The sequence below is a fragment of the Oncorhynchus nerka genome, linkage group LG20 (assembly GCF_034236695.1).
Source record: "Oncorhynchus nerka isolate Pitt River linkage group LG20, Oner_Uvic_2.0, whole genome shotgun sequence".
NCBI classification, from domain to species: domain Eukaryota; kingdom Metazoa; phylum Chordata; class Actinopteri; order Salmoniformes; family Salmonidae; genus Oncorhynchus; species Oncorhynchus nerka.
Genome location: NC_088415.1, coordinates 75,803,051 through 75,816,470, shown reverse-complemented (window position 1 = coordinate 75,816,470; position 13,420 = coordinate 75,803,051).

Genomic DNA, 13,420 nt, shown 5'->3' with positions numbered 1-13,420 from the left:
GTAAAGGCCTGTCCATCAGGGTATGGACGAGTCTGTGTCAGCAGCTCCCTCCCGACTAGGAGGAAAACGTTTCAAACTTCCGCAAATTCACTGATGCAAAGATAGAGGAGCATTCCATCGGCCCGCACGACATCATAAATATGGATGAGATTCCTCTGATGTTTGACCTGCCTCTCACTCGGACTGTCAACAGGAAAGGCGAATCATCCGTCACGCTGAAAACAACTGGGCATGAAAAACCGCACTTCACCTGTGTTCTGAGCTGCACGGCATTGGGCGAAAAGGCACTTCACCCGTGTTCTGAGCTGCACGGCATCGGGAGAAAAGGCACTTCACCTGTGTTCTGAGCTGCACGGCATCGGGAGAAAAGGCACTTCACCCGTGTTCTGAGCTGCACGGCATCGGGAGAAAAGGCACTTCACCTGTGTTCTGAGCTGCACGGCATCGGGAGAAAAGGCACTTCACCTGTGTTCTGAGCTGCACGGCATCGGGAGAAAAGGCACTTCACCTGTGTTCTGAGCTGCACGGCATCGGGAGAAAAGGCACTTCACCTGTGTTCTGAGCTGCACGGCATCGGGAGAAAAGGCACTTCACCTGTGTTCTGAGCTGCACGGCATCGGGAGAAAAGGCACTTCACCTGTGTTCTGAGCTGCACGGCATCGGGAGAAAAGGCACTTCACCTGTGTTCTGAGCTGCACGGCATCGGGAGAAAAGGCACTTCACCTGTGTTCTGAGCTGCACGGCATTGGGAGAAAAGCTTCCACCGATGTTGATTTTTAAACGCATGACGATGCCAAAAGAAAAATTCCCGAGAGGAATTGTTCTGAAAGTCAACAAGAAAGGATGGATGAAGGAAGGCCTAATGCATGAATGGCATACGGAGTGTTACGGCAAGCGACCGGGAGGATTCTTTCACAAGAACAAGGCATTGCTCGTGTTGGACAGCATGAGGGCCCACATAACAGATTCTGTGAAAGAAGCCATCAAGAGGACAAACTCAATTCCAGCTGTGATTCCTGGGGGCACAACAAAGTATTTGCAGCCACTGGACATCAGTGTAAATCGTGCATTTAAGGTGGCGCTCCGTGTTCAGTGGGAGGCTTGGATGACAAGTGGGGAGAAATCCTTCACTAAAACGGGCCGCATGCGAAGAGCCACTTATGGTCAAGTCTGCCAGTGGGTCCTGACAGCGTGGAGCATTGTCAACAAATCCACTATCATCAACGGGTTTCGAAAGGCTGGACTGCTGCGTGTTGTTGAGGGCAGTTCAGCGGGGAATTTGCCTCCGGATGAAAGTGACGAGAGCGACAATGAAAACGATCCAACATCGGATGAAGCAATTCTGAGGCTATTCAACTCCGACACCGAAGGAGATGACTTCAGTGGTTTCAGTGCACAGGAGGAGGAAGATAGTGACCAATGACTTTACTGGTAGGCTACTGTTTAATTTTTGTTACAAGCCGTGTTTCGTTAAAGCCTATTTATTTTTGTTACAAGCCGTGTTTCGTTTAAAGGCTGTGTAAAGTTAATTTGTTTCAATGTACCGGTAGGCACCTGCGGCCTATAGACATGTGCGGCTTATTTATGTACAAAATACATTTTTATTTTTTAAAATCAGTTGGTGCGGTTTATATTCAGGTGCGCTTAATAGTCCAGCAATTACAGTAACTATTTAGCAGTCTTATTGGCTTGGGGTTAGAAGCTGTTCAGGGTCCTTTTGGTTCCAGACAGGACAGCAGGACAATAACCTACAACACAAGGCCAAATCTACACTGGACTTGCTTACCAAGAAGACAGTGAATGTTCCTAATGTGCCAAATTACAGTTTTGACTTAAATATGTTTGAAATTCTTGGCAAGACTTGAAAATTGCCGTCCAGCCATGATCCCCCAACATCTTGACAGAGCTTGAAAATTTTTGAAAAGAATAATGGGAAAATATTTCACAATCCAGATGTGCAAAGCTCTTAGAGACTTACCCAAGAAGATTCACAGCTATAATAGCTGCCAAAGCTGTTCCTAACATGTATTGACTCAGGGGGGCTAATAGTTATCTAATCAAGGTATAGTAGTGTTTTATTTCGATTTTTCTTCTACTTTGACATTAGATTATTTTGTGTAGATCATTGACAAAAAATTACAATTAAATCTATTTTAATCCCACTTTGTAACACAATAAAATGTGAAGAAATCCAGGGGGGTGAATACTTATGATACCCACTGTATATATTATTTAGATTTGCTGTTCACGTAGATTAAGAATGCATGTGACACTGGATATGTTTCAAGCAGAGGCATTTTTACATACAATTTGATAGACAGAAAGTCTAACAAGGACAGGTGTCATTCTCAGGAGTCTCAGTCTGCCACCAGACAGTGGAAGAGCTATGTATATTTCACACCAGAACTGTTTAAAATCGCCAGTCTTGAATGACAGAGAAAAATAACGATATAACTTCAGCCAGGGGAACAATGCTGTGAGTTGTCCTAGTCAAGAGCTCCTCAGTAAAGATGTGAGTGTGTTCTACATGGCACTCTATTCCCTAGGACACTACTTTTGACCAGATCCCTATGTGCCCTGGTCAAAAGTAGTGCACTAAATAGGGAATAGAGTGCCATTTGGAAGCAATGCTCCAACTCCTCCTCAGCACCAGCCTAGCTTGCTTCCCACACCGTGCTCCTGCCTGGAGAACACAGGAACATTTCCCTCTTGAGTCAGACTATGGGCTGGTCTCAAAGGTCCCTTTAACATGCTGTCTACTTCAGCCTTTCTTTCACTCTCAGAATACACATCACTCAATGTCAGCGCATTCCCATATCCTAATGGGCTCAGAAAGAGGAAAAGGTCCTGTCAGGGTTTTATTCCTTTTGGCTAGCTGTGTGTTTTCACCTCTCTATCTATTTGTCCCCTTTCTTCCCTGTCCTCTCTACCTCTCATTCCTCCATCACTCTCTCTCTTCATTTCTCTCCCCCAGTCATCTGACATTTCATTATTTTGCCTTTGTACCTACAGGCCTTTTGCAATTGCCTATTGAGCACCCCTATCCCTCAATCCCCTTCTCCTTTCACCCCTTTTCTCTTCCTCTCTTGTGCGCCTAATTATGAGCGACTTTGAGTAAAAACACCTATATTACTAAGAAAGAATACGGCACAGCCCTTTTTTGGACAATAGGTCTGAGCTTCTCCCTCCCCCCTCCCCTCCTCTCTCCCGTCCTCTCCCCTCCTACTCTCTCCCATACCCTCTTCTCTTCTCTCCCGTCATATCCCCTCCTACTCTCTCACATATCCTCTTCTCTTCTCTCCCCCCATATCCTCTTCTCTTCTCTCCCCTCCTACTCTCTCCCCTCGTCTGTCCCCTCTTTTCTCCCCTCCTCTCTCCTCCTCTCTCTCTTCCCAACTCCCCTCCTCTCTCGTGTCTGCCCTCCTCTTTCTCCTCTCTCTCTCCCCTCCTCTCATTTCTCTCCCTCCACTCTCCGCTCTTCATGGGGGTACTCAGGGATTTGCTGAGGCCCAGGACTTGTAGGGTGATTAATTGTGTCTCATTCATTCTTACAGTAGCGGAGCCACACAAAGCCACAGCAATTAGAAAGGCTGAGCCTGGAATGGGCCAGCTTAATCAGGCCAAAATGGCTGGGGCTCCCTGCCCATTAGGCCAAAAAGGAAGTGTTGCCATTGTCCAAAACACAAGGAATGTGTATAGAGACATGGTGGGGACGGGTGTTGGGTGGTGGGTGCCTCCATTTAACAACCATTAGATGGAGAGATGTGGACTTAAAGAGCCTTCATTAGCTTAGTCAAACTTCCTACCATTTCTTAACAACGTGTATCTTGAATATGTCTTCACAAAGACCCCCTCATTAGTAGCTGGTAAATACAATGCGTTATATATTTTTTTCAGTGCATCAGTTATTTGTTCATTTGTCATTATTTTGGTGATTGTCTTTGGTGTACTCTTCTAACCTTGTTCAATATATGTTGTTATATTGGCACGTTCATTAATTGCAACATCTGTCTATTTTATCTCACCGGCTAAATGACTGTTTTTATCAGCATAGCTGTTCCATCAAACTATGCCTATCCATAAAATCATGCCTTCCCTCTTTCTAGTGATGCAGCAGTCACACAGCCTTCACACCCCATATATATATATATATATATATATAATACCAGTCAAAAGTTTGGACACACCTACTCATTCAAGGTTTAAATTCTTTTTTTTTAAACGATTTTATACATTGTACAATAATAGTGAAGACATCAAAACAATGAAATAACACATATTGAATCATGCAGTAACCAAAAAAGTGTTAAACAAATCAAAATATATTTTATATTTGAGATTCTCAAAGCAGCCACCCTTTGCTTGATGACAGCTTTGCACACTCTTGGCATTCTCTCAACCAGCTTCATGAGGGAGGCTTTTCCAACAGTCTTGAAGGAGTTTCCACATATGCTGAGCACTTGTTGGCTGCTTATCCTTCACTCTGTGGTCCAACTCATCCCAAACCATCTCAACTGGGTTGATGTCTGGTGACTGTGGAGGCCAAGTTATCTGATGCAGCACTCCATCACTCTCCTTGGTCAAATAGCCCTTACACAGCCTGGAGGAGGTGTGCTTTGGGTCATTGTCCTATTGAAAAACAAATTATATTTCCACTAAGTGCACACCAAATGGGATGGCGTATAGTTGCAGAATGCTGTGGTAGCCATGATGGTTAAGCGTGCCTTGAATTCTAAATAAATCATAGACAGTGTCACCAGCAAAGCCCCCCCACACCATCACACCTCCTCCTCCATGCTTCACGGTGGGAACCACACATGCGGAAATCATCCGTTCACCTACTCTGCGTCTCACTAAGACACAGCGGTTGGAACCAAAAATCTGATGTCCATTACTCGTGTTTCTTGGCCCAAGCAAGTTTCTACTTATTATTGGTGTCCTTTAGTAGTGGTTTCTTTGTAGCAATTTGACCATGAAGGCCACGCAGTCTCACGCAGTCTCCTCTGAACAGTTAATGTTGAGATGTGTCTGTTGAAGCATTTATTTGGGCTGCAATTTGAGGTGCAGTTAACTCTAATGAACTTATCCTCTGCAGCAGAGGTAACTCTGGGTCGTCCTTCCCTTGAACTGTTCCGCATAGACTGACCTTCATGTCTTAAAGTAATGATGGACTGTCGTTTCTCTTTGTTTATTTGAGCTGTTCTTGCCAATAATATGCACTTGGTCTTTTACTAAATAGGGCTGTCTTCTGTATACCACCCCTACATTGTCACAACACAACTGATTGGCGCAAATGCGTTAGGATGGAAAGAAATTCCACAAATAAACTTTTAACAAGGCCACACCTGTTATTTGACATGCATTCCAGGTGACTACCTCATGAAGCTGGTTGAGAGAATGCCAAGGGTGGCTACATTGCAGAATCTAAAATCTAAAATATTTATTTGATTGGTTTGACTTGTTTGGTTACTACATGATTCCATATGTGTTATTTCATAGTTTTGATGTCTTCACTATAATTGTACAATGTAGAAAACAGTCAAATATAGAAAAACCCTGGAATGAGTAGGTTTAGGTTAGTTAAGTACCTGGAATTTATTAAAACTAAAATATGATTATGAATATATGATAACTTAGTGTTAAATAAATATAGATTATTCCCATTATCTGCTTGTTTTACAGTAGCGTGTTAATCCATACAATTAACAACATTTTTAAATAACTCAAATCTAATTTACTCTATTGAGACATCTATTTGGGTTTCATAGTATTTATAAATGTCTATCTACAGTGTTATAATACCAATTCATTTAGCCTTTTACCCTCCACTATTCCATTCAAAGAGCTAGTTGTTTATTCTGGCTTTGTTGGAGGGTTCACATTCAGTGTGGGTTGATATTTTCTTATTTCAAGGTTTTTCATTTCTGAATTTGAGAAATATTGCGAAGATACACCAGAGGAACTAAAGGGAAGATAAGTGAAATGAGATCAGTTTTCTATTCCCCTCTCTATCCAACTCTGCCATGCTGTTTACCACATTGCCATTTTGGAGCAGATTTTGATCGGCATCTTCTGCTTGGAAAGGTTGTGTATTCATGCTCTCTCATTTCATTGCCATGTTTTTACCCAGCTGAGCTCAGTGGTTTATATTGAGAGTAGAGCCAAGACCCACTTGCAAAGCAGAGGCTTTGAGGTAGTCCTGTGCTTCAATCTCAAATGGCACCCTATTCCATATGCAGTGCATTACTTTTGACCATATGGCCCATAGGGCTCTGGTCAAAAGTAATGCACTATATAGGGAATAGGGTGCCATTTGGTACACAGCCTGTGAGCCATTGACTAGCCCTGGGGTTTCTTTAGTCCACTCTTAGGTTTGGGTAACCACTGGAATTGACTTTGTTTCAGTGCATGAAAAGGCTTATGATGATTTCAGCAAAGTTTATCTAATTTTCTAGTTTTTCCTCTTGATTTCTCTTGTCGTCAGCCAACTACCGATGTACAGTTTAAGTCTGAAGTTTACATACACCTTAGCCAAATACATTTAAACTCAGTTTTTCACAATTCCTGACATTTAATCCCAGTAAAATTCCCTATTTTAGGTCAGTTAGGATCACCACTTTATTTTAAGAATGTGAAATGTCAGAATAATAGAGGGAATGATTTATTTCAGGTTTTATTTCTTTCATCACATTCCCAGTGGGTCAGAAGTTTACATACACTCAATTAGTATTTGGTAGAATTGCCTTTAAATTGTTTAACTTGGGTCAAACGTTTCAGGTAGCCTTCCACAAGCTTCCCACAATAAGTTGGGTGAATTTTGGCCCATTCCTCCTGACAGAGCTGGTGGAACTGAGTCTGGTTTGTATGCCTCCTTGCTCGCACACACTTTTTCAGTTCTGCCCACAAATGTTCAATAGGTTTGAGGTCAGGGCTTTGTGATGGTCACTCCAATACCTTGACTTTGTTGTCCTTAAGCCATTTTGCCACAACTTTGGAAGTATGCTTGGGGTCATTGTCCATTTGGAAGACCCATTTGCGACCAAGCTTTTTCTTCCTGACTAATGTCTTGAGATGTTGCTTCAATATATCCCTATAATTTTCCTGCCTCATGATGCCATCTATTTTGTGAAGTGCACCAGTCCCTCATATGCAGCAAAGCACCCCCACAACATGATGCTGCCACCTCCGTGCTTCACGGTTGGGATGGTGTTCTTCGGCTTGCAAGCATCCTCCTTTTTCCTCCAAACAGAACAATGGTCATTATGGCGAAACAGTTCTGTTTTTGTTTCATCAGACCAGAGGACATTTCTCAAAAAAGTGCGATGTATGTCCCCATGTGCAGTTGCAAACCGTAGTCTGGCATTTTTATTGCAGTTTTGGAGCAGTGGCTTCTTCCCTGCTGAGCGGCCTTTCATGTTGATATAAGACTCGTTTTACTGTGGATATAGATACTTTTGTACCTGTTTCCTCTAGCATCTTCACAAGGTCCTTTGTTGTTGTTCTGGGATTGGTTTGCACTTTTCACACTAAAGTACGTTCATCTCTAGGAGACTGAGCGGTATGACAGCCGCGTGGTCCCATGTCAAGCATTTCGCTTCCCTCCACAGGTAGTATCACATTTTTCATTTCATTTCATTACAGTACAACGGCTTGATTTGTTTGATCGTAGCTAGCTACATAGCTAGCTACATAGCCGTCTCTGTATCAAAGATAATTGTGTAGTCTTGAGCGATTTCCTAGGTTAGCTAGCCAGCTATTGTCGTTCTTTTAACGCAACGTAACGTAATCAACACTGCTAGCTAGCCAGCTAGCCCCGAATAGCAGCACAGTAGCACAGTAGAAACTATTACACTCAACGGAACGACTTGATTAGTGTAGTGTCAACAACGCAGACACTGCCAGCTAGCCTACATAGTCAACAACGCAGCCTCTGCCAGCTAGCCTACTTCAGCAGTACTGTATCATTTTAATCATTTTAGTCAATAAGATTCTTGCTACGTAAGCTTAACTTTTTGAACACTCGAGACGTGTAGTCCACTTGTCATTCTAATCTCCTTTGCATTAGCGTAGCCTCTTGTGTAGCCTGTCAACTATGTGTCTGTCTATCCCTGTTCTCTCCTCTCTGCACAGACCATACAAACGCTCCACACCGCGTGGCCGCGCCACCTAATCTGGTGGTCCCAGCGCGCACGACCCACGTGGAGTTCCAGGTCTCCGGTAGCCTCTGGAACTGCCGATCTGCGGCCAACAAGGCAGAGTTCATCTCAGCCTATGCCTCCCTCCAGTCCCTCGACTTCTTGGCACTGACGGAAACATGGATCACCACAGACAACACTGCTACTCCTACTGCTCTCTCTTCGTCTGCCCACGTGTTCTCGCACACCCCGAGAGCTTCTGGTCAGCGGGGTGGTGGCACTGGGATCCTCATCTCTCCCAAGTGGTCATTCTCTCTTTCTCCCCTTACCCATCTGTCTATCGCCTCCTTTGAATTCCATGCTGTCACAGTTACCAGCCCTTTCAAGCTTAACATCCTTATCATTTATCGCCCTCCAGGTTCCCTCGGAGAGTTCATCAATGAGCTTGATGCCTTGATAAGCTCCTTTCCTGAGGACGGCTCACCTCTCACAGTTCTGGGCGACTTTAACCTCCCCACGTCTACCTTTGACTCATTCCTCTCTGCCTCCTTCTTTCCACTCCTCTCCTCTTTTGACCTCACCCTCTCACCTTCCCCCTACTCACAAGGCAGGAAATACGCTCAACCTCATCTTTACTAGATGCTGTTCTTCCACTAACCTCATTGCAACTCCCCTCCAAGTCTCCGACCACTACCTTGTATCCTTTTCCCTCTCGCTCTCATCCAACACTTCCCACACTGCCCCTACTCGGATGGTATCGCGCCGTCCCAACCTTCGCTCTCTCTCCCCGCTACTCTCTCCTCTTCCATCCTATCATCTCTTCCCTCTGCTCAAACCTTCTCCAACCTATCTCCTGATTCTGCCTCCTCAACCCTCCTCTCCTCCCTTTCTGCATCCTTTGACTCTCTATGTCCCCTATCCTCCAGGCCGGCTCGGTCCTCCCCTCCCGCTCCGTGGCTCGACGACTCATTGCGAGCTCACAGAACAGGGCTCCGGGCAGCCGAGCGGAAATGGAGGAAAACTCGCCTCCCTGCGGACCTGACATCCTTTCACTCCCTCCTCTCTACATTTTCCTCTTCTCTCTCTGCTGCTAAAGCCACTTTCTACCACTCTAAATTCCAAGCATCTGCCTCTAACCCTAGGAAGCTCTTTGCAACCTTCTCCTCCCTCCTGAATCCTCCTCCCCCCTCCTCCCTCTCTGCAGATGACTTCGTCAACCATTTTGAAAAGAAGGTCGACGACATCCGATCCTCGTTTGCTAAGTCAAACGACACCGCTGGTTCTGCTCACACTGCCCTACCCTGTGCTCTGACCTCTTTCTCCCCTCTCTCTCCAGATGAAATTTCGCGTCTTGTGACGGCCGGCCGCCCAACAACCTGCCCGCTTGACCCTATCCCCTCCTCTCTTCTCCAGACCATCTCCGGTGACCTTCTCCCTTACCTCACCTCGCTCATCAACTCATCCCTGACCGCTGGCTACGTCCCTTCCGTCTTCAAGAGAGCGAGAGTTGCACCCCTTCTGAAAAAACCTACACTCGATCCCTCCGATGTCAACAACTACAGACCAGTATCCCTTCTTTCTTTTCTCTCCAAAAAGAACGTGCCGTCCTTGGCCAGCTCTCCCGCTATCTCTCTCAGAATGACCTTCTTGATCCAAATCAGTCAGGTTTCAAGACTAGTCATTCAACTGAGACTGCTCTTCTCTGTATCACGGAGGCGCTCCGCACTGCTAAAGCTAACTCTCTCTCCTCTGCTCTCATCCTTCTAGACCTATCGGCTGCCTTCGATACTGTGAACCATCAGATCCTCCTCTCCACCCTCTCCGAGTTGGGCATCTCCGGCGCGGCCCACGCTTGGATTGCGTCCTACCTGACAGGTCGCTCCTACCAGGTGGCGTGGCGAGAATCCGTCTCCACACCACGTGCTCTCACCACTGGTGTCCCCCAGGGCTCTGTTCTAGGCCCTCTCCTATTCTCGCTATACACCAAGTCACTTGGCTCTGTCATAACCTCACATGGTCTCTCCTATCATTGCTATGCAGACGACACACAATTAATCTTCTCCTTTCCCCCTTCTGATGACCAGGTGGCGAATCGCATCTCTGCATGTCTGGCAGACATATCAGTGTGGATGACGGATCACCACCTCAAGCTGAACCTCGGCAAGACGGAGCTGCTCTTCCTCCCGGGAAGGACTGCCCGTTCCATGATCTCGCCATCACGGTTGACAACTCCATTGTGTCCTCCTCCCAGAGCGCTAAGAACCTTGGCGTGATCCTGGACAACACCCTGTCGTTCTCAACTAACATCAAGGCGGTGGCCCGTTCCTGTAGGTTCATGCTCTACAACATCCGCAGAGTACGACCCTGCCTCACACAGGAAGCGGCGCAGGTCCTAATCCAGGCACTTGTCATCTCCCATCTGGATTACTGCAACTCGCTGTTGGCTGGGCTCCCTGCCTGTGCCATTAAACCCCTACAACTCATCCAGAACGCCGCAGCCCGTCTGGTGTTCAACCTTGCCAAGTTCTCTCACGTCACCCCGCTCCTCCGCTCTCTCCACTTGCTTCCAGTTGAAGCTCGCATCCGCTACAAGACCATGGTGCTTGCCTACGGAGCTGTGAGGGGAACGGCACCTCAGCACCTCCAGGCTCTGATCAGGCCCTACACCCAAACAAGGGCACTGCGTTCATCCACCTCTGGCCTACTCGCCTCCCTACCACTGACGAAGTACAGTTCCCGCTCAGCCCAGTCAAAACTGTTCGCTGCTCTGGCCCCCCAATGGTGGAACAAACTCCCTCACGACGCCAGGACAGCGGAGTCAATCACCACCTTCCGGAGACACCTGAAACCCCACCTCTTTAAGGAATACCTAGGATAGGATAAAGTAATCCCTCTCACCTCCCCCCCCCTTAAAAGATTTAGATGCACAACTGTTCCACTGGATGTCATAAGGTGAATGCACCAATTTGTAAGTCGCTCTGGATAAGAGCGTCTGCTAAATGACTTAAATGTAATGTAAATGTAATGTTGTTTATACTTGCGTACCATTGTTTGTACAGATGAACGTGGTACCTTCAGGCGTTTGGAAAATGCTCCCAAGGATGAACCAGTCTTGGCTGATTTCTTTTGATTTTGCATGATGTCAAGCAGAGGCACTGAGTTTGAAGGTAGGCCTTGAAATACATCCACAGGTACACCTCCAATTGACTCAAATGATGTCAATTAGCCTATGAGAAGCTTCTAAAGCTATGACATAATTTTCTGGAATTTTCCAAGCTGTTTAAAGACAGTCAACTTAGTGTATGTAAACTTCTGACCCACTGGAATTGTGATACATTGAATTATAAGTGAACTAATCTGTCTGTAAACAATTGTTGGAAAAATAACTTGCGTCATGCACAAAGTAGATGTCCCAAATGACTTGCCAAAACTATAGATTGTTAACATGAAATTTGTGGAGTGGTTGAAAAACGAGTTTTAATGACTCCAACCTAAGTGTATGTAAACTTCCGACTTCAACTGTATGTTATTGTAGAGCATAATTGCATGATGTATTGTAACCTATTCGATATTACATTACAGCTCTTCCTTTCGTTTGAATTGAATCGAAGAGTTGGCACTGTATCACTGCAGTCTTTAATGCTGGCTGTGTATTACAATAATGACTACTCTTTCTCTGTGTCCCAAATGGCATCCTATTCCCTTCATACTTCTTTTGAGAAAAAGTAGTGTACTTTATAGGGTAAGGCTCTCCAACCCTGTTACCTTCCTGTAGGTTTCCGCTCCAACCCCTGTTGTAACTAACCTGATTCAGCTTATCAAACAGCTAATTATTAGAATCAGGTGCGCTAGATAACCTACAGGAACAGGGCTGGAGAGCCCTGATATAGGGAATAGGGTTCCATTGTGAACACAGCTAGGTCTTTGCTGCAGGAGACAGAGCGGTTAGTCTTTGGGTGGCACTGGAGGAGAATTCACCAGTTAATCGGTTTTGTCAACAATCTAAACATACATTTCCTCCCACTAATTGTAGGTGATAATTATAGTTTGGGAGCTAATTTACACAAATCAGATGTGTGCTGACAAATAGCCTCATTGATTCTTTACAATCCTCCCCATTGTCTTGTTAATTGACCCCAATGTAAGCAGATTCTCTCTTGACTTCCCATTCACACTGAATACTATTCCTCCATGCCCCTGAACAAATAGGCAAACTTAAGGAAGCTCCAACTCCCCCCGCTTAAAGCCGCTGTATTCAATTACATTATAGAGATTGTAAAGGAAACAAACAGTTTGGTTATATTGCCATTATATTGCTTAGTGATATTATTGAAAATGTGATTACATGTGATGGAACAGAGCCAAACATATTTCTTTAAATGTGTTATGTATTGCCTTAGTTACTGTATGTAGTATCTGCAAACCGTAAACTATATGTCTTGCAATGGAATATGAAAACAAGTGTTTCTTATTGGAGCTCAGGTAGTCCCTCCCAGTTTCAGTCTGTTTTCTTCCATTGGATGAACAGTGGCGACCCGTCATTCAGGGCAGGTGGGGTAATAATATACAGTTGTAGTCGGAAGTTTACATACACTTAGGTTGGAGTCAATAAAACTCATTTTTCAACCACTCCACAAATTTCTTCTTAACAAACTATAGCTTTGGCAAGTCAGTTAGGACATCTACTTTGTGCATGACACAAGTAATTTTTTACCAACAATTGTTTACAGAAAGATTATTTCACGTACAGATGAACGTGGTACCTTCAGGTGTTTGGAAAATGCTCCCAATGATGAACCAGACTTGTGCAGGTCTACAATTTCTTTTGAGTTCTTGGCTGATTTCTTTAGATTTTCCCATGATGTCAAGCAAAGAGGCACTGAGTTTGAAGGTAGGCCTTGAAAAACATCCACAGGTACACCTCCAATTGACTCAAATGATGTCAATTAGCCTATCAGAAGCTTCTCATGTCATGACATAATTTTCTGGAATTTTCCAAGCTGTTTAAAAGGAACAGTTGTAACGGTCTGAGTGTAGTGGGTGAGGAGTCAGGCGCAGGAAGCAGAGAGTTCAGGGGAGTGCTATTTTAATGCACTGAGAAACACTGAACATAAGCCAACCCTCACAAAAACACAGGGTGTACTGAACAAACAAATGCCCCAAACAGGGGGACTTAAACTGTCCAGGGAAAACCCACAAAATGGGAAAACTTCATTACAGTCCCAACGGTGTGATTTGTTTGATCGTAGCTAGCTACATAGCTAGCTACATAGCCGTCTTTGTTT